This window comes from Crocodylus siamensis, chromosome 12, assembly GCF_052110815.1.
Source record: "Crocodylus siamensis isolate JL-2025a chromosome 12, ASM5211081v1, whole genome shotgun sequence".
In the NCBI taxonomy this organism is placed as follows: Eukaryota; Metazoa; Chordata; order Crocodylia; family Crocodylidae; genus Crocodylus; species Crocodylus siamensis.
The window spans coordinates 28,419,287-28,445,305 of NC_143406.1; positions in this window are offsets into that span (position 1 = coordinate 28,419,287).

Genomic DNA, 26,019 nt, shown 5'->3' on the forward strand with positions numbered 1-26,019 from the left:
CCCCGCTTGCTTGCCTGTCAGTTTGCTGCAGACACTATACAGAAGCAGGGAGGGAGAGTCAAAAACTCAGTATCATCAACAGATGCATGCACTGTGCACACCCCTTGCCTCAGAGTGCTAGCCCGGGGCTGCAAGCTGGCAACACCCCCGCCTCTTGAGCAGCAAGCGGGGAAATGTCTGGGACTGCAGGCAGGGTAGGGGTTTACACCCCTCCCTAATGAGAGCCCTGCTGGGGCCTGGCCATGCCCCCCTCAGTTTAGCTATGTGGGAGGGCTGCTCTAGCACCCCCTGGCTTCCAGCCTGAGCCACTGCAGGGATGTGCCTGAATTTCCTCAGTCCAGAGGGATTGTCTGTATGGTTGGAAACTGGTTCAGCCTAGCCAGGTTACACTACCCTGCAAAGGTTGAATCAATTCAGGCTCAGGCTTTTTGAATGCCTGTCCCTAGCCCTTAGGATTTGCAAGTCCTAGGTTCCTGTCTTTGCTGCTGGCCTATAAAGAAACATAGTTAAATCACCTTGCCTCTCTATTGCTCATTTTTTCTCATCTGTAAAATGAGATTAAAGTTAATGATTTTCTTTGTAAGAAGGATTTGAAATCTACGGATGAAAAGTGTGCAAGAATTTTATTATTAAGATCACAATGCAAAACATTTAACTACATGCATGTGCCTACTTTTGTTCAGCAAAGTGCATAAGTATATGCTTAAAACCAAAGGGACTGAGGTGCTTGGTGGCAATACTGAAAACAATAGATTTAAGGAAGTGTTTATATGTTTTATTAAATAGAACTGCTGAATTCATGCCTAAATGAACACAACAAAAGGCATTTTCTGTAGTAGCTGAGAGGTAGTAGCAGAGCCAGAATTCACAAGGAAGTCCTTTGCAGCTTTGCTTTTAAACTCAGCTGAATTTTTTTTCTATAAAATGTGTATTTCCCAGAGACATGTTTTATTAGACAAGTTTACTAAGACAAAGTAACAGGCAATAAAGAGAATAGAAGTTTAATTTCTCCTTTGCTAGGGCAGTGATTTTGTCAAGTTTTTAATTTCTTTTCCTTAACTGTTTTCATTATAACTCCAAGACTGTTTGCCCTTTGGGCCTATAGCCAGACTCTTAACATCCTCTGAACACTGTCTTTTTGCAGTTTAATGCTTTCAGCCTAAGAAGTCACTGGCAGGTCAGAATCTTCTGGGCTCAATTACAGTGTGAAATGTACAACTGAAGAGGTGAGAGAGATGCTTAAATGGGAACAGCTATTTTGACCTTTTTATGGTATTTTCTTCAGAAGTTCAAATTTTCCAACATTAAAGTGAGAGATATTTTCCTTCCTTGTGTTATCATTTCTTCTCCAAGAAATAAATAATGTTTTGGCAACCAATCCTTAGAAAGGAAGGGTTAGGCATTGATCTATCATCCCAGTTCTCAACTTCAGGCTCAGTTGTACAATACCAGAATACTGCAGAAGTTAAGCAGACCTGTGCACTTATGATAACATGTTGCAGCATTAAGAAAGCCTAAGTGGACTAGGTGTTACTCACTATTTTGTACTTGTGGGATATTACAAATAAGACTGATTAACAGCTCAACAAACTTTCTTACACTCAATATAACCTACTTATAGTCTGTTTTCAAGGGATTTCACTCTTCAAACAGCCTCAGCCTCAGTCCCTTTGGTTTTAAGCCTCAGGTCACAAATAATTTCAAATGGAATAGTCAGAAGACTGGATCATGATTGAGTAGTGTAACTTGTGGTGGGTGGAGAGAAGGGACAATGAGCACCAATCTCGGGCACTGATTTAGTGGGGGTGCAGAATGGGAGTCTGGCCCTTCATCCTCTCCCCCTTCACCTGCCAACACACAAACTTCTGCAGGGTTTGCCCAGGACATAAACCCTGCTAGTTATGTTTTTGTCATGGCTTTCTTCTCTTCATTGGCTTGCATGGCAGCAGGAAAGGGGGCAGGCTGGTGCTGGATATAAAGTCTTGGAAGGATTATGGATCTATTTAAGCTAAAGCTAAGGTCTGTCTGTGGCAAGTTGCTTTCCAAGCTGTTATGCTAGGTCATTTTTATTAGCTTTTGTTTCAGCCACATCTTCTGTTAAGCTTTGGCCATGCACTGTTTGTTGTAGGAGAACAAAATCAATGGAGTGTTTACCCGGTGCAGGCAGCCGTAATACACACAAACGATATAACAGTGTAATAAATAATTAAGGCAGTCTTTATTCTCGTGGGTCCATGTTCTCAGAGCTTTTCAGCTCAGATTGTTTTGTTAAGTTTTATGGGATTTTTTTTTGCTGCTTTTGCAGACAACATTGAAGAGAAAATAGATTACTGACATGCAGCTTCTCATGCTAACATTTATTAGTAAATGCATGACAATCTGGATCTATCTTTTAATGACTAGCATGTCCTTCTTATTTCTACCATCCATCAAAGACATAAGAAGATGCTAAAGTTAATTATGACCTAAACAGGGACTTACAAGTATATTCTTCATGTTCCATGTAAGTTAAAATTGAAAGTAAATATGTTTTTCATTGCTTTAGTGTTTGAGAGATTTGATACAGTGCTTGATAGAAGTACCTCACTAACAATTCCATTACTGAGAAAACTGGAATATTGACTCTTACTGCTTTTTCCCTTCTGTTGTTTAATTATTCTTCATTAGTTTTTCTTCATCTTGTGAATACAAGATATGAATTATTTGTTTGACAGGGTATGATATAAATATAGTTAAACTTACTGTGGTTGCATGGTAGAATTCTTGCGGTTTTTACTAGTTTGGCTTATTCCCCACTACAGGCACATGGCAATAAAAAGGTACTTTGCAATAACAAATGCTGCTAATTCTCATAAAACAATTTTGATATGGAAAATCCAGGTCAGAGTATAATTTTTGAGGGTTGTCTTTAATTCATTCTTCCACACTGGTACAGCAGTGTAAGCAGCAGCATGGAGGCAGATTGGGGGTTGGGGGGACAGATGTCAGGGGAATCAAATGGCTAGATCTCTGTTCCTTGTCATTTGTTCACCCACCACTTGCCCCCTGTCCAATGCCTGCACATGTTATGTCTGTCCCTTTGGTGCCTGTCTCCCCTGCCATCTGTCCCCCCACTGTCCCCCTCCTATCTCCCCTACAGTGCCTGCCTCCCCACTACTTCTTCCCCCTCTTCCTCTAGTGCCTCAACCCCCTGATACCTGCATCCTCCATTTGTTCCTCTTTCTGCTGGCCCCCACTTCCTGCCAGTTCCCCCTAACTGCCTGCTTCTGGTGCCCCTCCACCTCCTGCCACCACTTACTTTCCCCTTGCAGCTCCAGCTAGGGTTGCCAACTCTGACCAAAGCTATTCTGGGAGATTCTGAAGCTATTTCAGGAGATTTGCCCTGCGGGATGGAGAGGCAGCCCCCCCACCGTGTACCCTGATAATGCAGCACATAGACATTAGGGCTGGAAGGGACCTCAGGAGCACATGCTACCAGATTGCTTTCAATAGTCACTGAGAGATTGATGCTGATTCCAGTAGACTCACGGCCAATCTGGGAAGGTTGGCAACCCTAGCTCCAGCTCCTGTTGGACTTCCTCTGCAGCTGGGGACAGGGAGCACAGGCCAGTCACACAGCAGCTGTTCTAGTAGCAGCAGCTTCAGCCCTGGCCGTGGAGCTGGGGCCACAACTTCAGCTGCTGCTCTGTGACTGGGCTAAGGGCTGGAGGCAGCACATGCCCCATGGCCTCTGCCCACAGTCGGAGCAGGGCCCCAGCAGGAGCTGGCACTGCAAAAGAAGGTAAGTGGTGATGTGGAACAAAAGCCATTAGGGAGCAGATGGTGCCAGAGATGGTGGTGGGGTTTAAATCAGTGAGGGCCTTCAAGTCAGATCTTAGATTCTAGGTTGAAATCACAGTTGAACCCATGGGTGACTAGTGATTCCTGATCCTGGGGGCACCAGTAGCCGATTGCTGATCGGGGGAGTTGTCCCCCAGCAGCCCGTCACAAACCCAGAAGTGCCACCAGTGCTTCTCTTGGTGCCCCACATTCTCAGGGGGGAGCACATGCCCCCCCACCCCCATTTCCCCTATGCATAGCCTTTGGTCGAACCCCTGAGCTCCTGCCCCTGCCTCTCACTTGTACTCACATCCAAGATGAGGAACCCTCCCTGTGGTGGAATAAAGCCTCATCTTAGATTCAGGTAAATGTGGTATCTTTAAAATTTTGAAGAACTGGCCCAAATGCTGAATGTGCAGTCTTTACTGTCTTTCAATGAGAATACAGGGTAGATTTGTATCTTACAGATCAGAGGTTCCCAAACTTTTTCTTATTGAGTACCCTCTTCCAGATTTACCAGCTGCTTGTATACCTCCACGAGATTACATTTTATATTTTAACCCCTTAAATGTCAATTAGTATTATTATAATGAAAATTAAATCTGCCATTACACAAGTTCTTCCTTGTACCCTCCAGAGATGTCTTGCGTACCCTGAGGGGTAAGTGTAGTACAGTTTGGGGACCCCTCTTATAGACTAATTTATATATATAAATCTCACAAGCTTTTGTGAGCTGGAACTTACAGTAGGATTGGGGTGGTAATAATGTTGGATTATTCTGTGATAACCAGGTACACCAAGAGCAAGAAAAACATTATGCCATATGTTTAGTACTTTGATAATTAATACTCCTCTTGAATAGGGTCCAGGCAACTGTGCTCTGTGCATTTATTATCTGGAGGCTTCTTCAAATCTTGAACTATCAGCTAAGATTGATCCAAGGCTTTTACAACTTGTACCAGGCTTGTATAACTCAGGGCAGTCTATTTTTTAAGTCATACTGCTAACTCAGAATACCACATAGTAATGGTAATTGTCCACAAGTAGCTAGCTTAATTTTTAATTCAGTGATCTAGAATATGACTTCAGTGATTATTGGTGTATCAACAGCATGAACGATGCATGCCCTCTGCAGCTGGGGTGGGGCATGGTGGCACCTCCTGCAGATGCTGCCAGCACTGTCAGTGGCGGGAGGGGGGGAGCGCCGACTAGGGGTCAGCGACCACCTGCAGACCGGCGGCAGCCAGTGGGGATTGCGTGCCGCCCGCAGGCGCTGCCGGCAGTGTTAGCGGTGGGGTAGCGAGTGGTACCTTTTTGTAAGGGGTGCACCGCCACACTCAGGGGGTGTACTTGCACTTGCGTACGCCACCACCTATGTGTCACCCCGATCAACAGTGCAGTTCCTAATGTATTGTGGAGATAACATGGTGGGCTTTAAAATGAGGTACTTCATGTACCAGAAACAGTCTAACAATGGCAGCATGGAGCTCTGCAAAGGCTAATTTACTTTGGTGACTGCCTGCACCTATGTGGGGCTACTGTGTCCTTGCACTTGGGCAGCTGGGACACAGCACATGTTTGCTCCAGCCAGGCTTGTGTGGCCAGGCAGCATGGAGTTCCTTCTGCTGCAGCAAAGACAGGAAGGGGCAGGGGGCACATGCCATTCCAATGCCCACTTCTAAGTTGGTGCCTGAGGCTGGTACCCCTTTCACTCTTCCTAGTTATGGTACTGCACGGTGGACAGTTACCTATTATTGCTTCAAGATAGTGGAGTTAGCAGTCTAGCTAAGGTCTGCACTTCAGGGCTGAAGGTCCTGGATTCAAACTGACTGTCAACTTGTATTTGGGTTACTCATAGCCTCCTAGGGCCTCTCAGGCTTCATTCTTTTCTTTTTTCCCTCTGGAATTATACATAGAACAGTGTATCTTGGTTTCTTAGGAATGGAACAGTCCCATTTTTCTAAGTATGAGTCATTGCTGATGTTATTTGATGGCAACATTTTAAAATTCATAATTATGAGTTAATGTTTCATTCTAATTGTGCTAATAGCAATGATTATTTGGTATTCATTCATTTCATATGTATTTCCCTTGGTGTTTCAGTATTCTACTTCAGCTAAGGTGGCATTAGGTAAGGGGCACATATAGTATGGCATAACTCATGAATGCTTCCGAAAAAACAATCTGTATCATTTACATGGTGGGATGAAGGGTGTAAAGCTCTTTACATTACTTAATATCACAGTTATTTTATGGCTCCCCCTTACATGCATGTGGTGAGAAAAATAGTCATCATTAGCTTGATAAATCAGTGTAATTAAGATACAAAGATGGGGAAAAATTTAATTCCTAAGTTTGACTTGTAAAGACTTTTAAGAGCTTAATAGAGATATTGAGATCTTCATTTAGAGGTCCTTGGGAATTAAGGATTAACAGAACAAAGCAGACTAGTAGTTTGAATGCATAACACACCCTACAGCATATTGTACATGCTTTTCAGCACATTAAAGGGAACCCTGCACATACTCTGCACAGAAAATTTGTCTTGAAGTTAGTGGTACTCTCTTGTGTTACCCCCCACAAATTTGGGGAGAGGAAGAAATTCTAGGTGAGCATAATGGAGACGTAGAAATTTTTATTGTCCTTGTTATCAGTGCTGACCATGGATTGGCTTATTAAATGACAATAGCAGTGATGTGTAGTCAGTTTAGAAAGGAAATGAACAAATATTTAGTTTTTTGTAGGGAAATATTTTTGGTTTTAATTGTATGAAGGATGGTGTTCCTGCTTGTAAGAGTACTGAGGACCCTGTGGTCCCCTCCACGTTGTCCATGTTCAGTAAATTCAGCCTAATATCCATTGTGAATAAAAATGCTGGCTGCGAGGCCAAGAAAACTGAATTTTACTGTCCCATTACACATGTCATTCCAGCTCCTTTCTGGCAGTGCTGTTTGTGTCCTTCCATTAATTTTATGTTTAAAGGAATAAAGGACTTAAGGTGGAATTTTTTAAAGCAACTTGCGATTTGGGTGTTCAACCTGACGGACCTTAGTCAGATCTAATTTTTGAAAGCCTGAGCACCCGCTCCCTGTAAACCAAGCCCTTTTAAATTGTACCCAGTTAGGGAGCCAAATCACTAATCACTTTTGGAAATCTTGGCTATTGGGTGCTTGTGCAGCTTATTTTGCAGCCCACTCTGCTACAGGTCTGTGGCTACCATTACCATTCTAGCCTGATTACACATAGTTTGAGCATATCTACACCTGCTCTAGTCAACCTCCACCAGTTCACAATAGGCACAGCTAAAGGTTGTGGATTTTTTTGCAGTGTTACAATGCTGGGTGTTATGCTCACCCTGCTTATTTGTCATAGATAAGCTCTTCTTGCCAGGAACTGACTCTTGTTCTTTGAGTCTAGCACAAGGAGGTCCTGATCCATGACTTAAATGATCTGTTTGTGTTATTGTTTAACATGCTGGCATAGTTATATATTCTAGTGTCAGTAAAGAACTAGTATTAACTGATACATACATTAATGCTTCATGATGAATGCTCTGCGATTGGATCAGACGTGAACAGGATTGCAATATAGCAAAGAAGAGATACTGATATATAGCTTTTCAGCTAATAGAATTTCCTGGAGACCAGTCTTAGTTCACACTGAAGTCACTTCAGAAGGCAGGGAAGGCACACAGCGCCTCACAGATCTGGCCCTTAGGTCAGAACTAGTGTGCCATGGGAAAGTCTTATTTCCATTGAAAACTCAGAAGTGTGCTAGAATTAGAAATGCCAGAAAATGACATTTCCCTCTTCAGTTAACCCAGAAAATGGGTCATGATAACACTTAAGGTGAGGGGTTGCCACAAAAGCACCAAAGCAAATATGCTTCTATGTACGAAATGTTTCCCTCCTCCTGACTTAACCTATAAATTGCCGAGAAAACCATCTATGACATTTCTATGCACAACCCCATAATACAGTGATGATACTGTTTGTGCCTCGTGAATCAGACCCTTGCTTCAAGTTATTTAAATTCCCTTCCTATTCTCTTTTTCTATCTGCATAATGCATTTAGTCCAAGTAAAAAATCTTAACATGTGTCTTTTTTATGATAACCTTGGAAGATCTAGAATTATAGATAGTACTGCTGTGATATGCAGGAGAATAACTCACTGAGACACTCGTAAACCAGGAAGATGCATCCCAAGTATCAGAGAAACCTTGAGCAGAATTAATTCCTGCATTAAAGGACCATTCAACTGTGTGTGTGTGTGTGTGTGAGAGAAACGTTTTCCCGTATGAGTATCATTTTGGGTACCTTTCTACAGGTAACCAGTAATTGAAAGAAAGTTAGTAAACCCCAAAAATAAAATATCCTCCTTCAAGGCACATTAACATTTAAGGGGGGCTCTCTACCCTAACTCAATGAATCTGGTATTAGGCTGAGATTTTCTTTAGTTTGTCTAAAAAAAAAAAAAGTGTGTGTGTGTGCGAGGGTGGGGATCCAGAGATGCAGAATGTGAAAACTTAGAGGGACTAGATTTCTGTTGCAGGAAGTTGTGAGATATGGATTGAAAATTTGAAGTGATGGCTGAGGCACTTGTATATATCTAGGGGAACATATCTTTGCAGTAGTATATCCTGCATCTACAGTTCCTCATAGTCTAGAAGGAATTCAAAACTGAATCAATTTTAAGAGAAGCAGCAAAGGATCTCCAAATGACATACAATTTAATATTAGCAGGTGCTAATAGAAGTTTCCCACACACCGTGGAGATTGGTGATACCATATTTCCATGTGTACATTTTCAGAGTGATAAGTTTTACAGTCCTCAGTCCCAAGATTGTGGTGGCAGTTAATGGGTCTTATTTTCTGTGCACCACATTCAAACCATATAAAATTAAACTCAATTCTTTTCACAGCTCAGCAGAATTCATCAAGGTACTTGGAAGAGCAGATACAAAGGCTGCTCCCTAGAATATGAAGTATGAATGCTGAAGTAAAAATAAATGACAGCCATGTGTGTGACATAAACTTAAGTTATAAATTTAGAACAAAACTGAATATACTGAACCCCATATAAAGGCTGCTGGGATGCAAACTTCCCACCACTCTGACATTCAAATCTAATGTAGGGCAATGATTTTGTGCAGAATATGTGGAAAGTTTATATCTGTGACCTTTTTTGGTTATGGTGCTTTATAAAGAGTAGAAATAGAATATCCCTGCAAGCCTTTGTTATGGTTGGCTATACCCAGGGGAAATTGCCAAAACTAGGTCAGGTGCTAGATGTGTAACAGGGCAAAATCACCACCATCACTCTGAAGAGATCAATCATGAGCTTAGTCTCTGGGTTACTACTGCATAGTCAGGGTCTAAAAATATTTAAACAGAACTATTAGAGAATCTGCTTTGATTCAGAAAGCCATTTCCTGAGAGGATCTTCTGTAATTCTAAATAAAACCATTAAAAAAAAAGGAATATGAAGTATTCGGGGAATGAAAAGTTAATGGGACAAAGAAGTTCAATAAAGAATTACTAGGTCTCTAAGGAAAGCAGGTTTTTGACTTCTTGTAAAACAAAAACATCAGTGCCACCACCTATATTTTCATTCTATGTGGTTAAACTTTTTGTCTTTTACTTGTGTGCTCTAATAGAAACCTTTCTTTTGGCTTTAATAGGATTACTGGTGTGACTACATACTTGTCAATATGAATACAGGTCAGACAGTCCAGCTTACAATGCTGCAATATGGTGGTGAGCACAAGAAGTTTGGTGCTGTCTGTCTAAATTTTAATTACATAAGTAATTGTAAACTAATGTTTGGGATTTCACCTATACAATTTTTATCTTATGTATTGCTGAATGGACATGACAATTGTTAAAGAGCAATCTACCTTGGATTTTATTCTGTAGAAAGGAGCAGACACAGGACCCTAAAGCTGCCCACCTACCATAGACTATAGTACCTCAGTGCCTGGTCACACAGGATATGTGCAAGTGTTACGTTTTGACCAATGTAATCAGGGTTACCTTGTGAGGTGAGCTAATTTAGATCAAGAAAAGTTTAACCCAATTTAGGAAGAGGTTAACTTGATCTAGCAAATGCCTACACTCATTTGTAGAACAGCTTTGGGGCTGGAAAAGCGTAGCCCCTCACTCCAGCCCTGGGGCTGTGCTGTTTCTAACACTGCCCCTCACCCCTTCCTGACCCTGAATAGGCAATTTTTAGCCCACCATAAACACACCAACCTCCTTGGACCTGCTAGTCCCTCCTCCTAGACCACCTGCCAGCACTCCCTGATCTCAACCTTTCCCTTCACCCTGAGTTATTTACCTCAGGCTGCCCACACTGTTCCCAGTTGGTTGCCTGCACAGGCCACTCCCAGTCTAGGTTTAGGTAGCTTAAAGTTAAGCCACGTAAACCTAGACTGGGTGTGGCAAACGTTTGCACTACTCACATGGAATGAAACTGACTAGGGGAGTGGATATACATGTTCTACATAGGAAATTTCCTGTGTAGTAAAGTTATTACACGTTTTAAAGTGATAACTCTATTCTTGATTCAAGTGATTGACTGTTGTGGAGCTGTACATTATGTGTCTGCTCCACTTCTACATCATAGTAAAATTATTGTGTCTGAGCCCTTACAGGACAATTAATATCCTCTTCCTTCTCCTGTTTTCTCACATGGCAAAGAGGTTTTTTTTTCATTTGTATTAGCTTTTGCTGTCTCCTCTTTGCTCTGGCACAGACTTACTCCATTGCTCCTGATATATAGAAGATCTCTGTCTTGCTTCCTTGACTTTGTTAGTGGGTTTTTTATTTGCATCCTTCAGATGAGATTTTTAAACCAAAATATCCAGTAGTTGTTTAGCTTAAACTGAAAATCCCACAGCACTTTTCAAGCAGAGCAATTACTAACTGTAAAAGCTACAAATTAGGCATTACAGAGTATGTAGCACTTCTACCTTTTCCTACGAAGCCTGGAGTACAAAGCAAACTGACACTTCATTGCTTTATAAAGGAATTTGGAATACCTCAAGTGTGAAAGAAGCTATATAAAATCATATTCTCCTTTATTTTGCTATTTAACCACATCATTCATCCTGTGCTCTTCTCAGATTTCTCAGGGCCTTGTTTCAGCATGGTTGCTCATTATGAGCCCAATCTTGTAGGAGCTGAGCACTCATACAGCACTTGGAATTTTAGCCCAGACAGAGGCTAGAAACGAGAACTAGAGAAATACAATAGAAGTAGAACATGAATAATGACGTTAAAAATAGAATAAAAGAGAATGTGGTCCATTTGTATTCAAGGTTTTCCAAGGACTTCACAGAGCTATGAATTGCTACAGTAGTTCTTTAGGCAAAAATGGATACCCTAATAGCATTTTATAAATAGCATCTGGGGTTATCCACTAGTCTGTTTGACAAGTGCTACAGGACCTCTAATTTTCACCTGGATAGGTAGTGGAGATGGGCAGAAACCTCCTCTGAAAGAGGTCAATGAGTGTTGAATATACCTCAAAGAAATGTTCAGCTTTATATCCTCAGATCAACTCTTGGTTCCAGCCATGCTGGTTTCCATTGCACTCTTTTAGCTAAGAGCATTTAGAAGAAAAAACAGCTTGGATGCTGCCAAACAGGACAGCTGTCAAAAACCTGGAGAAAGAAGCCTTTCTGCCTAGATAATAATGAAGTGAATTAATATTTGTTCTTGGGGACCTGCAAAATGCAGTTGGTGCTGGTAAGAATATTTGTTTGAACCCAATACCTCAGAATATTCATTTAAAAGCATATGAAGGGTATTTGATGCACTATAGAAAAGTGTTTCATATTTAAAGCTGATACCAAAGGGCACACTTACACGTGCTCCGATGCATTCTGATTCAAGTGTATTGGAGCTGACTCAATTAACTGAGTCTGCTGGAGTGTTCTGAATGGAACACTCCAGCATGATACAGCATCTCGTGTATTCAGCATCCCCACATTTCCAAATGGCAGTGGGGGCACTTTAGTTCAAGTTTGTTGAACAAGCTTTAGGGTGCAGACAGAACTGATAATTTTTGCCTAATCTGGCTACAGAAAGCAGTTGAGCCACGGCCAAACGTAAGTGTATGGCTGCAGACAGCTTAAAATGGCCAGTTGGGTGACAATTTGACCCCTCATTGCATGTATTCAACTTCTCATGTTTCAAAATGTCAGCGGAGTCACTTTAACTAAGGGTACAGACAGAAGTGCAACTCCCCGCTGTAACTGAGAATTCTTTGCAGGAACTGTTCTCAGTTACAATGATCCCCTGGACCAAACAGAAGTTTGCTGTTGGTTCCAATGGGGAGTGGAAACTAGCTGCTGGCTGGAACCTGCAACCAGTTTCTGCTAGCAATGGCCCCTTTTCCCTCCCAGCTTATCCCTGTTTCAGACTTGGACATGGCAGGGAAGGGGACTCATTCTAGGGGTTCCCCAGCTGGCTGTGGAGGGTGGGGGAGGTGAATTGGAGGCCCCCCACCTTGGGGGGAGGCTCCAATACACATACATGCCTCACCTTCCACCTGGGGCTGAAACACTCCCAGACCAAAGTTCCTCTGCTCCCTTTCCCCCCTCCCACTCTGAAAACAGCTCAATTCTCACAGGCTGCACAGACAGAAGTTACATCAGAAGACACTCTGTTTTTGAAATATCCCATAGTGCAGTGTTTGCTGTGTGTGTATGTGAACTTTCCTTGTTCTGTTTTTACAGTCATGTTTCATTAAACATAATTTATTTCCACAATTAATGTAAATATATTTAATCATATAATGAGATATTGTATTTATCCTGGGTAATGGTGTTATAAAAATCCTTTATCAAATATTGTGAAGAAGTGTTATGTAGCTATGCAGATGACCATTTTAAAGGCTAGGCTTTTTACCAATTTATATGTAAATAGTTTTGGTTTTTTTATCTCCTAAGTGTCCAATTTTTTGTTGGTTGTAAATGGACACAATCCCTTTTATTTCAAAGGAGCTTCACCTGTTTATACTAAAGAGAAAATTGGCCCTAACTTGCATTAATAACTACAGTAAAAGTGAGATTCAGCTATGTGCAAACAGCACACAACAACTGCCCATGAAATAACTCTGTATTTTATAGCCTGTACAGCCCAAGTCCAAGAAAGCACTGAGGCACTTAAATCACACTTAGGTGGAATTTAGATAAACAAATCAAAGTGATGCATCTTTGCTTATCTGCTAGGGCACCTGAGAGGCTGTAGGCATCAAAGATTTTTCCACTGAAGTTATTTAGATGCTTAAAGTTCTATAGAGAGATGCCACCAACTTAGCTACAGTGTACGTCTCGGTGCCCATCTCATGCATAAAGCAGTTAGGGATTTACAAATCAGGTCTCTCAGTTGTTTTAGAGGCCTGATCTCCTAGGCATGCTCAGAACAGATGCTATGTTTTTATACACTTACTAGTAAGCTTCAAGTAACTTTGGGATATGACTTAAACTTTCAAAGGAAATGCAGCGTTAAATTAAGAAAACATCTTAAACATCCATCTACAAATCTCCCCTTTTATTGCAGCCACAGGTGCTAAGCACAGAGATTCAGAAAGCCTGAGGTGGAATTTCATGGATTTCATAGACATTAGGGCTAGAAGGGACCTCAGGAGATCATCAAGTCCAGCCCTCTGCCCTAGAGGCAGGAGGTCAGCTGGGGTCAAAGGATCCCAGCAAGATAAACATCCAAATGTCTCTTAAAGGAGTCCAGAGTAGGTGTTTGCACCATCTCTGGAGGCAGTCTGTTCCAGGCCTTGGGGCTTGAAAAGTAAAAAATTTCTTCCTTATGTCCAGCTTGAAACAGTCTTGGAGGAGTTTGTGACTGTTTGACCTTGTCATCCCTTGGGGTGCTGTGGTGATCAGGTGTTCCCCCAGATCATGATGTACACCCCTTAAATACTTCCAGTTTCATAGTTTCTAGGGTCAGAAGGGACCTGAACAGATCATCAAGTCCAACCCCCTGCCCTGGGCAGGAATGAGTGCTGGGGTCATAACACTCCAGACAGATACCTATTCAGCCTCCTCTTGAAGACCCCCAAGGTAAGGGAGAGCACCACCTCCCTTGGGAGCCCATTCCAGAGCCCAGCAACCCTAACTGTAAAGTAATGCTTCCTGATATCTAACCTGAACCTGCTGTCAATCAATTTAGGGCGTTATTCCTTGTTATCCCAGGTGGTGCCTGGGAGAACAAAGCCTCACCTGTTTCCCACTGGTCCCCCCTTGTGAATTTATAGATGGCCACCAGATCCCCTCTGTCTTCTCTTGTGGATGCTGAATAGGTTCAGGCCCTTTAGTCTCTCTTCGTAGGGCCTGGCCTGCTGCCCCCTGACCATACAAATGGCTCTCCTCTGGACCCTCTCAAGGTTAGCTACATCTTTCTTGAAGTGTGGCGCCCAGAACGGGACGCAGTACTCCAACTGTGACATGACCAATGCTGCATAGTCATTGTTGAGAAGGGTGTTCCCCAGCCTATAAGTATGCTGCAGAGTCCTTCTCCCTAAATGCAGCACTTTGCACTTGTCTGCATTGAATTCCATTCTATTCTCATCTGTCCAGCTCTGTAACCTATTCAGATCTAGTTGGATTCTGTCTCTCCCCTCCAGTGTGCCTACTTCTTCCCACATCTTTGTGTCATCAGCGAATTTGAACAGCGTGCTTTCCACACCCACGTCCCAGTCACTGATAAAGATGTTGAATAGCACAGGCCCAAGGACCTAGCCCTGAGGAACTCAACCACCCACATCCCTCAAGGTCAAAAATGACCCTTCCACTACCACTTTCTGGGTGTGACAATCAAGCCAATTTGCCACTCATCTGACTGTCTAGGCATCAATGCCACAATTACCTAGTTTTTTTTATGAGCATGGGGTGAGAAACAGTGTCAAAGGCCTTCCTGAAGTCCAGGTAGGTGACATCTACCTTAACACCCACATCCAAGGACTTTGTGACCTGATTGTAAAAGGAAACAAGGTTAATCAGGCAAGATCTGCCCGCAGTGAACCTGTGTTGGTTGCCCCTAAGCATTACCTTCCATGCTGGGGCCCTGCAGATGTGCTCCTTGATAGTTTTCTCAAAGGTTTTCCCAAGGACCGAGGTGAGACTAACTGACCTATAGTTACCCAGGTCCTCAGTTCTCCCCTTCTTGTGAATGGGGACCACACTGGCCCTTTTCCAGTCCTCTGAGACCTGGCCAGAGCACCATGGGTGCTCATACAGCTGTGCCAGGGGCCCTGCCATGACCTCTGCCAATTCTTTCAGTGCCCACGGATGAAGAGCATCTGGACCTGCTGATTTAACCATGTCCAGCATTTTGTTTGGTTTCCTTGTTCAGATCTCACTACTTCTGTGTCATTTTCAATCTCCTCTGTAATTTCTTGTTGCTTTGATGTTGGCTCCATTTCCTTTCGTGAATCTCATGATGCTGCTTCTTTTTTCCCCTTTATGAGCTGCAAGTATCGTCTGTTCTTTCTTAACACCTGTCCTTCCAGTGTGACTACTTTATAAGATCTGGGAGCTACTTGATGGGAAACTAATGCTATTCTTTTCTAGGAGAACTTGCCAAAACCCAGAAGAGGCATCCAAAGTTGAGAAATATTTAGCTTCTGCCATGTTGCCAAAAACCTCTTCCCTGATGGGAATGGGAATATGCTCCCTTTTGAAGTATTTGTTCGTTTGTTTAGGATGCAGACACAATCTCAAGGACTCATCTTTTTTTTCTCATTATGACAAGTAAATGAATCAAAGTAGTTCGTTGCTCTACTTTTTTCTATTATGTCCATGTTAACTAATCTAATTTTCTTTTTCCAGTTTCTCCCTTAGTATAAGGGGAATGTTTCTTGGAGCATGTATGGTGGGAGTATTTGGTTCTCTTAATTCTACCTTGTACTAAGTTGATTGTTTCTCTATGCCTTGAAACACATCATGAACCTTTTTGTGTATGTTCTTTCCTTCTAGTCCCTCAGTGGCATTCATTATCTTAATCAAACCTAGAGTTGTACATGATCAGAACTCGACAATTGGCATTAGCTTTTTTGGGACTATTACAAACTGTATATTACCCTTGTGTCTAACATGCAGTGCACTAATATCCTTGGTTGCAATCATGTTCCCATTATGTGCTTTAAGTCTCACTTTCTTATTCTCATAGTTTACAGATTTAGTTTTCATTTTTTGAATAATGTATTCTGGTATTACATTGACCTGTACCCCTGTATCTAATTTAAAATTTACCATTTGTCCATTGGTATCTAGGGTGATTGTCCAAATCTCAGAAGAATGAACTTCTTCTGAGATGCCAATGAAGAATTCTTCCTTTTCCTCATTGCATAGAGCATCCATCTGCTGTGTCTTGGGTGTTGCATCCTGCTCCTTTCTGCAAACTCTTGCAAAGTGATTAAATGTTTTGCATTTATTGTAGTGCTTACCAAATGCAGGTCATTGCACAAGTTTGTGGTAACCTCCACAGCATCTGCAGCTGACTGTTGCTTCTTCAAACAATTCTCTTTGGCCTCCACTTGCCTGCTTCATAGTGAGGTCCTCCTTTTTGCATTGTTTGTGTGTTGCCTTAGGTTTTTTGCAGACTTGTAATCCTGTCTAGTTCAGTTTCTTCTGTTTTTTTCTCCAACTTCTGCAGCCTGGCATTTGTTATCTTGGCCATTTAGCACAAACTGCCTTTTCCAAATTAACCTCAGGATCCTTTAGCAGTCTTTTCTTGAGGCTTGTATTCTTATACCCAATATTATTTGGTCACTGATCATAGACTCTTTTAGGTCTCCAAAGTTGTATGTCTGGCTGAGCAGTCTGAGGTTTTTGACAAACCCCTGTATTGTCTTGCATTCTTTCTGCTGTCTCGTGTAGAAATTATACCATTTAGAGGTTTAATTTTGTTTTGGTATACAATATTCCTCAAACTTGTATTACTGTGCCATAGCTTTACTGTTCTGCTTCTGACAGTTGTAGGCTATTGTAAAGAGACAGCTTCTGGGCCTGCTATATTAAAAAAAAAAGCTACCTTGAGTTAATCTTCTTTCTCTATAGCTCCACTGGCTGTCATATACAAGGTAAAACTACTTCAGTTTCTTCCAGTTTTCTGCTGCATTGCTGGACAGCTTAAACTTCTCTGGAATTCTCAGGTGCTCCATTTTTTTTGTCTTTCTTCATTACCCACTTCTGGTACCATGTGGTGTTCTCAAAAGACCAAGGAGCTAAGCTTATGGATGATAAAGCTTGTTTATTCAGAGAGCAGTATCTTGTCTACAGTTCTGTTGTTACCTCCTACAATCCCTGGGCAAACGTAACAATTTATAAATAAAACTCTTAAAGGTATTCACACAATCCCATCTTTGACTAGAGTGATTTTCTGGTATGCACACAGATACTATAATTGCTTCAAAGGCTTGATTCTGAACAATGTATATAATGCTTTCCAATGGGAGAGCAGCACTTCATCCAGGTATTTTGTCTAAGAAAATATGGGCATCTTGCACACTGTTTCTGCAGAAACTGGGCTCTTAGATTCTACTGCTCCTGAGATGAAAGAAGTATTCCAGTCTAAAACTGATACTGACCTTTGGAATAGTTTCTTCATGATGGTAGGCTTTGCAGATTGTTCATTTAACCATTACACATGGTCAGTTGTCTGAGTTGTTTAAATCAGAATTGTTTTCTTGTATAACAAATTGTGATTAATTTCATCCTATTCTGATAAGTATTTTGAAGTGACATAATTGAAAATGAAATGTTTGCTACACTCATTGGCAGTGCAGTTTATAGTAATGGATATTTTACAAACACATTAAGCAGGATTGGGGAAAGGATGGCAGTATTAGTGGTATTATTTTCTTTATCTTTCTGATCTTTCCCACTGGGAGAAATTAATGTCTTGCCAAGTCTTTTGCTGCCAGCTAATGATTTTTGTTTCAAGCATTTGTTGATGCTAAAGCATGAAGTATTAAAACGTTTTTAGGATGATTTCCTTTGCTTTCCATTGTTTCTCTTGTCTTATGATAAAGAAAAAAGGTTGAAGTTAAATGCTGAGTTAAAGAAAACAAATAAGAACATAACACATTATTACATCATAATGAAAGTATCCTTCCTTCTCCTGATGGGCTTCTACCAGTCTAAAAAGGATAGACGATGCATAGGGAGGGCACAGGGGAGGCACATCCCCCCCTGAGATTGGCCGCTGCCACCTTCTGCAGGTGATCACCGCCCCCCCCACTGCTGATGTGGCTGCCAGCGGCTGTGGGTCATCCCTGCTTGCTACCCACCACTTGCCACCACCCCCCTGCTGCTGACACTGCCACTGGTGTCTGCAGGTGGTCGCTGCTTGCTACTGATGCTGTTGCTTACAAATGGCACCCCCCCACCCCAGTCTCAGAAGCACCAGTCGTTCATGCTACCAAATGTTAAGAAAGTGAAAACAGAGGTCATACAAAATTACCAGCTCTGTCAGAATCTCACTTCTAGATTGTATATCCTCTATTTTCTGCAATTTGTAGTCACTCTCTTTACTCCCATTTATTCTGATATACTAGAATAACTGTAGTCAGTCAATGAATTTATTCCAGCTAGGCACCTGTGTAACTGAAAGCAGAATTTGACCCAGGAATTCTTCTGTCCTTTTGCAGGGATTTTCTCCTCTAATGGAGTTCACTGGGGCTTAGACTTTCAGCTCTTTTTTTTCCTATTTAAATTCTTACTTTGGATGGAGGTGCCTCTCTCTCACTGCTGCAAATGGAACCTGCAGAGAGTCATCAAAGAACAAAACTGATTGTGATAATGTAACAGTTTTAAAATCAATAATGGTATTGTAAGAATGATGTAGATGGTCCAGAAATTATGAGATCAGAGACCTGAGGAAGAAAGTCTTGTATTCAAGAGCTTGTCTAACTTTATTCCAACTATGTAGTTGGGCCAATAAAATATATCACCCTAAGAAAACCCTGCTTCTCAATTAACCTGCAAAATCTCCAGGGCAGATCTTGAATTATTTTGGAATCTTTATATTATAAATAAGTTTATATAGAAACTGAGTCCCCATAACAGACCCACAGCACAGGGAAATGGTTGTGAGAACCCCAGAGGATTCTCCTTACTAATTAAACACAGTATGTCTGTGCTAAAATAATTGATAGAATTAACTTATTACTATGCCTGTTAAAGGAGCTAATTATCTAAAGGAATCCTTCAATTGTTTAATTTTCCTTCAGTCTTTTGACCCTTCAAAAAACAGTTTAAGTGTCATTTCATTAAAAAACTGCTCTTATAATTTACAAGCCCATCTTTATCCAACTGGAACCTTTGGGATTGGAGGCCATGAACTACCATAGGAATTCCAGACTCCCTTTCCCCCCACTTACACTGTGATTGTTTAAGAGACTTCACTTACTTATTTTTGCATTTGTCACAGATCATAGGCAGATGTGCATAAGCCAAAAAAGAGAAAATGACCCAGGATATGGTAGAATCTTTAAGTGGGCCAGAATGCCTTCGAATCTCAACTGCTAAAATACATTTTGAAAATTCAACTTAGATTCTTAAATGACTATGGTGCTATTTAGATATGGGCTTGCAAAGGGAACAAAGGAAGAAAAAAACAACTGTGGTGCTTAAGTCAGCACATCTGAATGACTTGCATAGGTAGTAGTTGCTAAATAAAACGGTGCCATGGTTACTCAGGAACAAATCTTGATACCTAGGTTCATGAGCATCATGGCACTGAAGTAACACTTCAGACTTAGCACTTGATTGCTCCCATCGTGTACAGACATGGTTTGTGTGCAAGAAAGCTTTGCTATTCATCAAATCCAGTTGCAGAATCTGGGCCTCCACTTTAACTGTTTGAGTATGCAGATTTTTCCTATCTGAGCACTATTCATATTCCTACAAATTGCAGCATTTTCCTAGAAAGCTCTTTCTTCTCTACAATTTTACATTTGGCAACAGAAAAGCTGCATAGGAAATCATATTCATCTTCCTTGGAAAATATTAAGCTTTCTAAAATGTTCCTGGTCTGCATTGGGATTAAAGCAAAATCTTTGATATTTTTTTCTGTGAAAAACAGGAAGGGAACTCTGTGGTATCCTTGAGAACAGCCAATGGGGACAGTAACTTTGGATGTGGGATCAAAGGTCTCTGCCAGTCTCTCCTGTTCCCTTTTGTTGCTCTCTGTATAAATAATAGATATTCATTGGATGAGAGCAGTAGAGAGACATGCTAACTCTGTGGCATGATGAGTCTTGCTGTTGGAGAGTCAGGTTTAGGTTTCTGCTGCAATTAATACGTTTTATCAGAAAATTCCAACCTGCTCTAGGTAAGAACTGAACGATAAGAAGCAAAGGAAATGCTAAGAATTTCAAACAAGAAATAGTTAAGGACCCTCTAGCCACTTGTGTCAGAGCTGGTAAATTGCTTTGCTGAGCTCAGGCTAGGACTTGGGATCATAAGGCAATCTTGCATGAAGGCAGTGAGAGAGGACAGTGCAATTAGCCAGTTTATGTTCTGAGCCAAGGCTCACCAAAATCTGTCTCTTGCATCCATAAAGAGGATTCCATTGTGGACCTCAGACAGGATTGTGATACAGAGTAAACCAGCATAAATTATTGATCCAAATACTCATCCTTTATAGAGAGATGAAAACATACATACATTAAGCCTTGCTGTAGAGCCTTGTACAAGTGTGGAACTGCAAATGCAGAAGATTTTAATTCATGGGTTTAGAGTCAGGAAGTTACTTGACAAAAATATTAGCATTTTAAAGGCACTTTTATGTCTACGGGCAAGATTAATGTACAGTTTGAATCTAGAATGAAGAAAAATGCAGCTGGCAAACAGTATTTTTAGAAGGGGGCTCTAATTAATGATATTGTTATTCCACTTAGTTATTCTCTCTGCATTATCATTAAAGTAGTTTTTCTAAATGTTCTTCCATTTATAAGAAACAAGCAGTTAGGAGGACCAGTCATCAGTGCAGAAAATTAACTAAGTCCAATTAAATGATTCCTCTGGGTTATAAATCAGCCACAATCAATTTTTTTCATGTTGTTTGAAAGCCAGTGCTTTTCAGTGTTAAATATTGTAAATAAAATACCAACTTTTCTTTTAAAACCCACGAGAATTAATTTGGATTACATTAGATCAAATTAATCCCTGGTTCAGTAACTGCACTAAAATTAGAAAATTATACCTGGGGTGGGTTTGGTTTATTGTGTCTGCAAGCCCTAAAGGTTTTTTTTGTGTGTTTGTTAGGACATTGCTAAAGCCATACGCTGCCCTGAATCCAATTGCAAGAGTACAAATGCTGTCCATGTGGGAATTGTGCATGTATCTAGGGCAATAGCTGCCCTTCAGTTTGTACATCTTTGTTACTTCCTAAATATAGGTTTCCTGCAGCAGATTGGTGCTAGGATTTTTCTTACCACATATAAAGCCTGACATTTTGTATCATATATTCAATGCTTATTGAAGGAATGAAATGCTCTTTGAATTTTAATTTAAAATTAGGTTATTTGGAGATGGAGACTGCAAATCTCCACAAATAAAATAGAGTACTCAGAAGAGACAGAAAACTGGTAAAACTTAATAAAAGAGATGTAATGATTGCTAATGTATTGCCTGCTTAAAAAGAAACTCTAATATTGACTTAGCTCTCCTCAAAATGACACACATACTGGTAATGCTGTTTTTTGGTCATTAAAACTTATTTTTCCCCATTACCAGACTGGGATATTTCCCACAAGAAAACAAGAGTTCTTTATTCATTATTTTGCCCTTGTGCAGAAGGCCAGTCCTTGTGCTGTGTACCACTAAAGTCCTATTCAGACCACTTAAGTGGTATATAGGTCTGTGGACAGGATTGCACTTAGTGCAATATGTGGAACAACAATTCCATTGTATTTCCTTCTGTGGTACAGTATTTATCCAGTAAATGTGTGTCTGCTAAACAGTGTAGGACAACAAAGCTGTTCATATATTTTCAGGGAGGTATTTCTCAATATTAATTGATATTCAAACTCTCCCATGTTATAAGTTACAGTTACGATTTTTATCCAGTGTCATATTTAAGGTTATGACTTTATGTTTTGAATTACTAGAAGCTAAAAAAAGAAAGAAAGGAGAAAAAAAAGGTTTCAACTGAAAAATGGAACAAATTTTGCTCTATAGCAGTAATGTTAGTACAGTTCCATGACATTGCTAGAAATACTATGATAGACTGACAGATTTTATTTGGTAACTAAAAGAACCGAGTCAATAAAAGGTGCTGGTGTCAACCCTGGTATAGCTCTATTAAGCTTTAGGGTTAAAATGAATGGTGTCTATTTGTGGTCTTTCTCTCTCTTTTTAAAAGTTTTCTATTTTTTCTTTTCTTTATTTGGCTAAGTGGTAATATGTTAAGATATGCATGAACTTTGGGAAAATTCCAATGCCAGAGTTTCAGTGTTCCATTTTTCCTTTTACCATTTTGTAACTCTTCCAAAGTTTAACATAGTTTTGAAAAGTTAGAAAGGCAAAAGGAGATGCTGGCTAATGTAAAGAAAAACCCTAAAGAGCAATCATTTTACTGTATTTAGTGCAAACAGAAAAAATAAGGGAAAACAGAAAGGCAAACAGAAAAAGGGAACACCAAAAACATTTAATTTTGGTGAAAAAACCAAAAAAACACATTTCTCCAAAGCTTTCACTTTTAAATGAACTACTTTTCCCACTGAAGAATATTTAAATGAAAAATCTTGGCTACTTCTACTACTTCTGCAAGAAATAATTTAACAAAGCCATTTCTTTCTCTACATTTTTAAATAATTGCTTTGGATTACAGATAAATGCATTATCTTATTGCTGTATCCCTTGTCCACTATGTTCTCCAGGGTCAGGTTGATTTAAATATCCCCATTAGGGCTGTGTGAAATTTCTCTGGCTGTTTTGTTTCAATGCTGTTTTGACTCATTTCGAGCTTGAAACAGTGAAATCGAAATTATATGAAGGGCTTCAAAATAGCCTTGAAATGAAACAAGGGCAGTCAAAATGTTTCAAAAGTTTCAAAACACTTCAAGTTTCAAAGCTGAAGCTGGGCTTGCCTGCAGGGAAACAGAAACTAAGGGGAGGGAAAAGGGAAGAGGGGGGAAGGACTGCTCTGATATTGACTGTGACTGTTTGGCTGCTGGTGCTACTGTGCTGCTTACTAAGTTATTACCTTTTGTCATTTAAAGTGGTATATGGACTGCGGCAGTAGGGGAGGAGGAGGCTTCATTGGGGCACACTACCATGTCATGTAGAGGTCGCAGTGCCAGTGAGGGCATGCCTTAACACACGCACAGTGTCACCCATGTCACAAGTTTTGCTTGTCAGCAGCTTGAGGTGAAGCTTCCCAGAAACCCCTGCACCTATCTCCTTGAAACTTGGGAGGCTTCATGCCCTCAGAAGGAGCTACCATCCCTGCTATTGTCATCCAAATCTGCCAAAAAATGACAAATTTATAGGCAGTTTTGTGCTTCCCCATTATAGCCTATGGATGAAACGTCGAAACAGCATCAAAACAGTGAAATGTTTTGACGAAACAAAATGGAAGTGTTTTCAAAATGCAACAAAACTCAAAACAAAACACTGTCCCATCGAAATGGTGAAACAGAAATCAAAATGAAACGGTGCTGTTTTGCACAGCCCTAGTCCCCATGTATGCAAGAAGTCACAGGACTAAGGTTGCCGTAAAAATGGTGTGCCTGATCTAAAGTTTGTTTACCTCAGAGGTAAACTAGCTTTAGATCAAAAAAGGATCAACCTAATCTAGCAAGGGTTAGCATCATCTAGTGACCACATGCATGCATTCAAAGCATAGTCCCAGAGCTGGGAAGGCCTAGCCACATGCCATAGTCCTGAGACTGTGCTGCTCTAAGCCCCCACCCCTGATCAATTCTGACTGGACTATTTTTAGCATTCCCTTCCTCCCCCAAATTACATATCTCTGACTGTCTGTGCCTGAGGCAAGCCACCTAAACCTGATCTAGATCCCAAAAATGCTTTTATACATCCTTTATTGTTACTTGATATCCATCTTGTAGTAGCACCTCGATGCCTCAGACCAGGCCAGAGCCCCATTATGTTGAACTGACTCTGTAGAAACAAAATTGCATTGTATCTGAGATTAGTTTGCAAGTATGATGCTAGATAGCATGTTTTGCATGAAATACTTGACTAAGAATTAATTCTGTACCAGGAGACAACTTCAATGGAGTTGAACCTAGGCTGAACTTAGCTTTTTTGAGTCTGATTCTTTTTCTTTGTGTAGTTATTTAAGTAGCACAGGGAATCTGGAAGTAATTCACAATATGCTTTGCCGTGAATTGGAAAAACACTGTCTTCATTACAGCAGTGTAAAATGTTTTATACTTGCTTGTCAAAGCGTCATTTCCCCACCTTTTTTTGTAATTATTTGAAGCTAAGGTTGTAGTATACAAGTATCAATTTTACTAAAAGCCAGGAAACCCAGAATTTCAGCTGATATTTTCTGAATTCTTTACCTTTGTCAGATTAGTAAAGGATATAACCATTTATGGATAGGAATTTGGCAAGTATCAGAAGAGTATGTTAAGTACTAGGTATTTAAAACAAACAACTTTTAGGTTTGAATCTTATTTACAACATTCCTGCATTTGTGAGGAACTAAGGTAGCTTCATATCATCCTTGTGCTTCGGTATACAAGGCCTGCCTAGTCGGGCTGTGCAAAGCTTCAGTCACTGATTCGATTTGGCAGAGATTTGGCCTGATTTGACAGCCTAATCTTCGAATCTAAATTGAATCAGGAGTCCCTTTAATCTCTCCGAATTGAATCAGGACCCTCTCGAATCAATTCAGAGAGATTCAGAAAGACCTGATGATTTGGACATAGACACAGCTTTAAATGATTTTTCTGCACACCTCAAGGTACCAGATGGCTCATGAATGCTGAGATGCTGGAGTGAATGGAGCATCCAACAGAAGCACGGCACACTCAGCAGTGGACCCAGAAGTGGACCATGAGCACTTACAGTCCACTTCCAGGTCTGCTGGGGAGCATGTGTGGGGGGGCCCTCCAGCCTTTGGCTTTGTGACTAGTGTCTCCTGGGTTTGGGCGTGCAACAGGGGTCCCCCTGAGGCTGATCGCTGAGTTGTGGGGGTGCGAGATGCATCCCCCCACATGCTTGACAGTGAATCCAGAAGTGGACTGGAAGTACTTCCGGTGCACTACTGGGTTTGATGCTGAGCGCGGGGTGTGTGGAGAACATGCTCCTATGGGAGGCTCCATCTGGCCCACCATTGCAGCATTCATAAGCCATGCTTGGTACCTTGAGGTATGTAGAAAAAACATGTAAAGCTGTGTCTATGGCCAAATCGATGATTCTCTGAATTGGCATCGAATCTTCAGATTCATGTTTCAGGCAAATCAAATCAGGACAGTGATTTGAATTACTGTCCCCAGTTTGGGCTGAATTGTAATCCAAATTGAATATTGCCTGTTTCACACACCTCTACAACCATCCCTGACAAGTGTCTGTCCAACCTGATCATGAAAAATTTTAGGGGTGGAGATTCCATAGCTTTTCTAGGTGGCTGTTCCAGTGCTTAACCACCCTCATACTCAGAATGTTCGTCCTAATCTCCAGTCCAAATTTCCTCTGCTGCAGCTTGAGCTTGATTTGCAAGTGACTCTCCCATTAATGCAACCCAGTAGCTGTTGACATCTTTTGCAACAAGAGCACGCTGTTGGCTTATATTTAGCTTATGGCCTACTGTAACTTCCAGATCCTTCTCTGAAGTACTTCAGCCTAACCAGTCACCCCCCATCTGTATTTGCAAGCAACTATTCTGTCCCTTTGCATTTATCCCTGTTTAATTTTACCTGGTTGATTACAGACCAATTTTCCAGTCTATCCATATCATTCTGGATCATATTCCTACCCTCCAGAGTACCTGCAGCACTATCTAACTTGGTGTCATCTTTAAATTTGCTAAGTGTGCACTCAATCCCATTATGCAAATCATTAACAAAGATGTTAAACAGTACAAGACCCAGAAGAGACCCCTGGGTCTGGGAGCCCCCCTTGATATTTCCTCCCAACTAGACATTGAACTTTGAATACATTATATCACCACAGGAAGCTAAGGAAATGGGATAACTGTGTC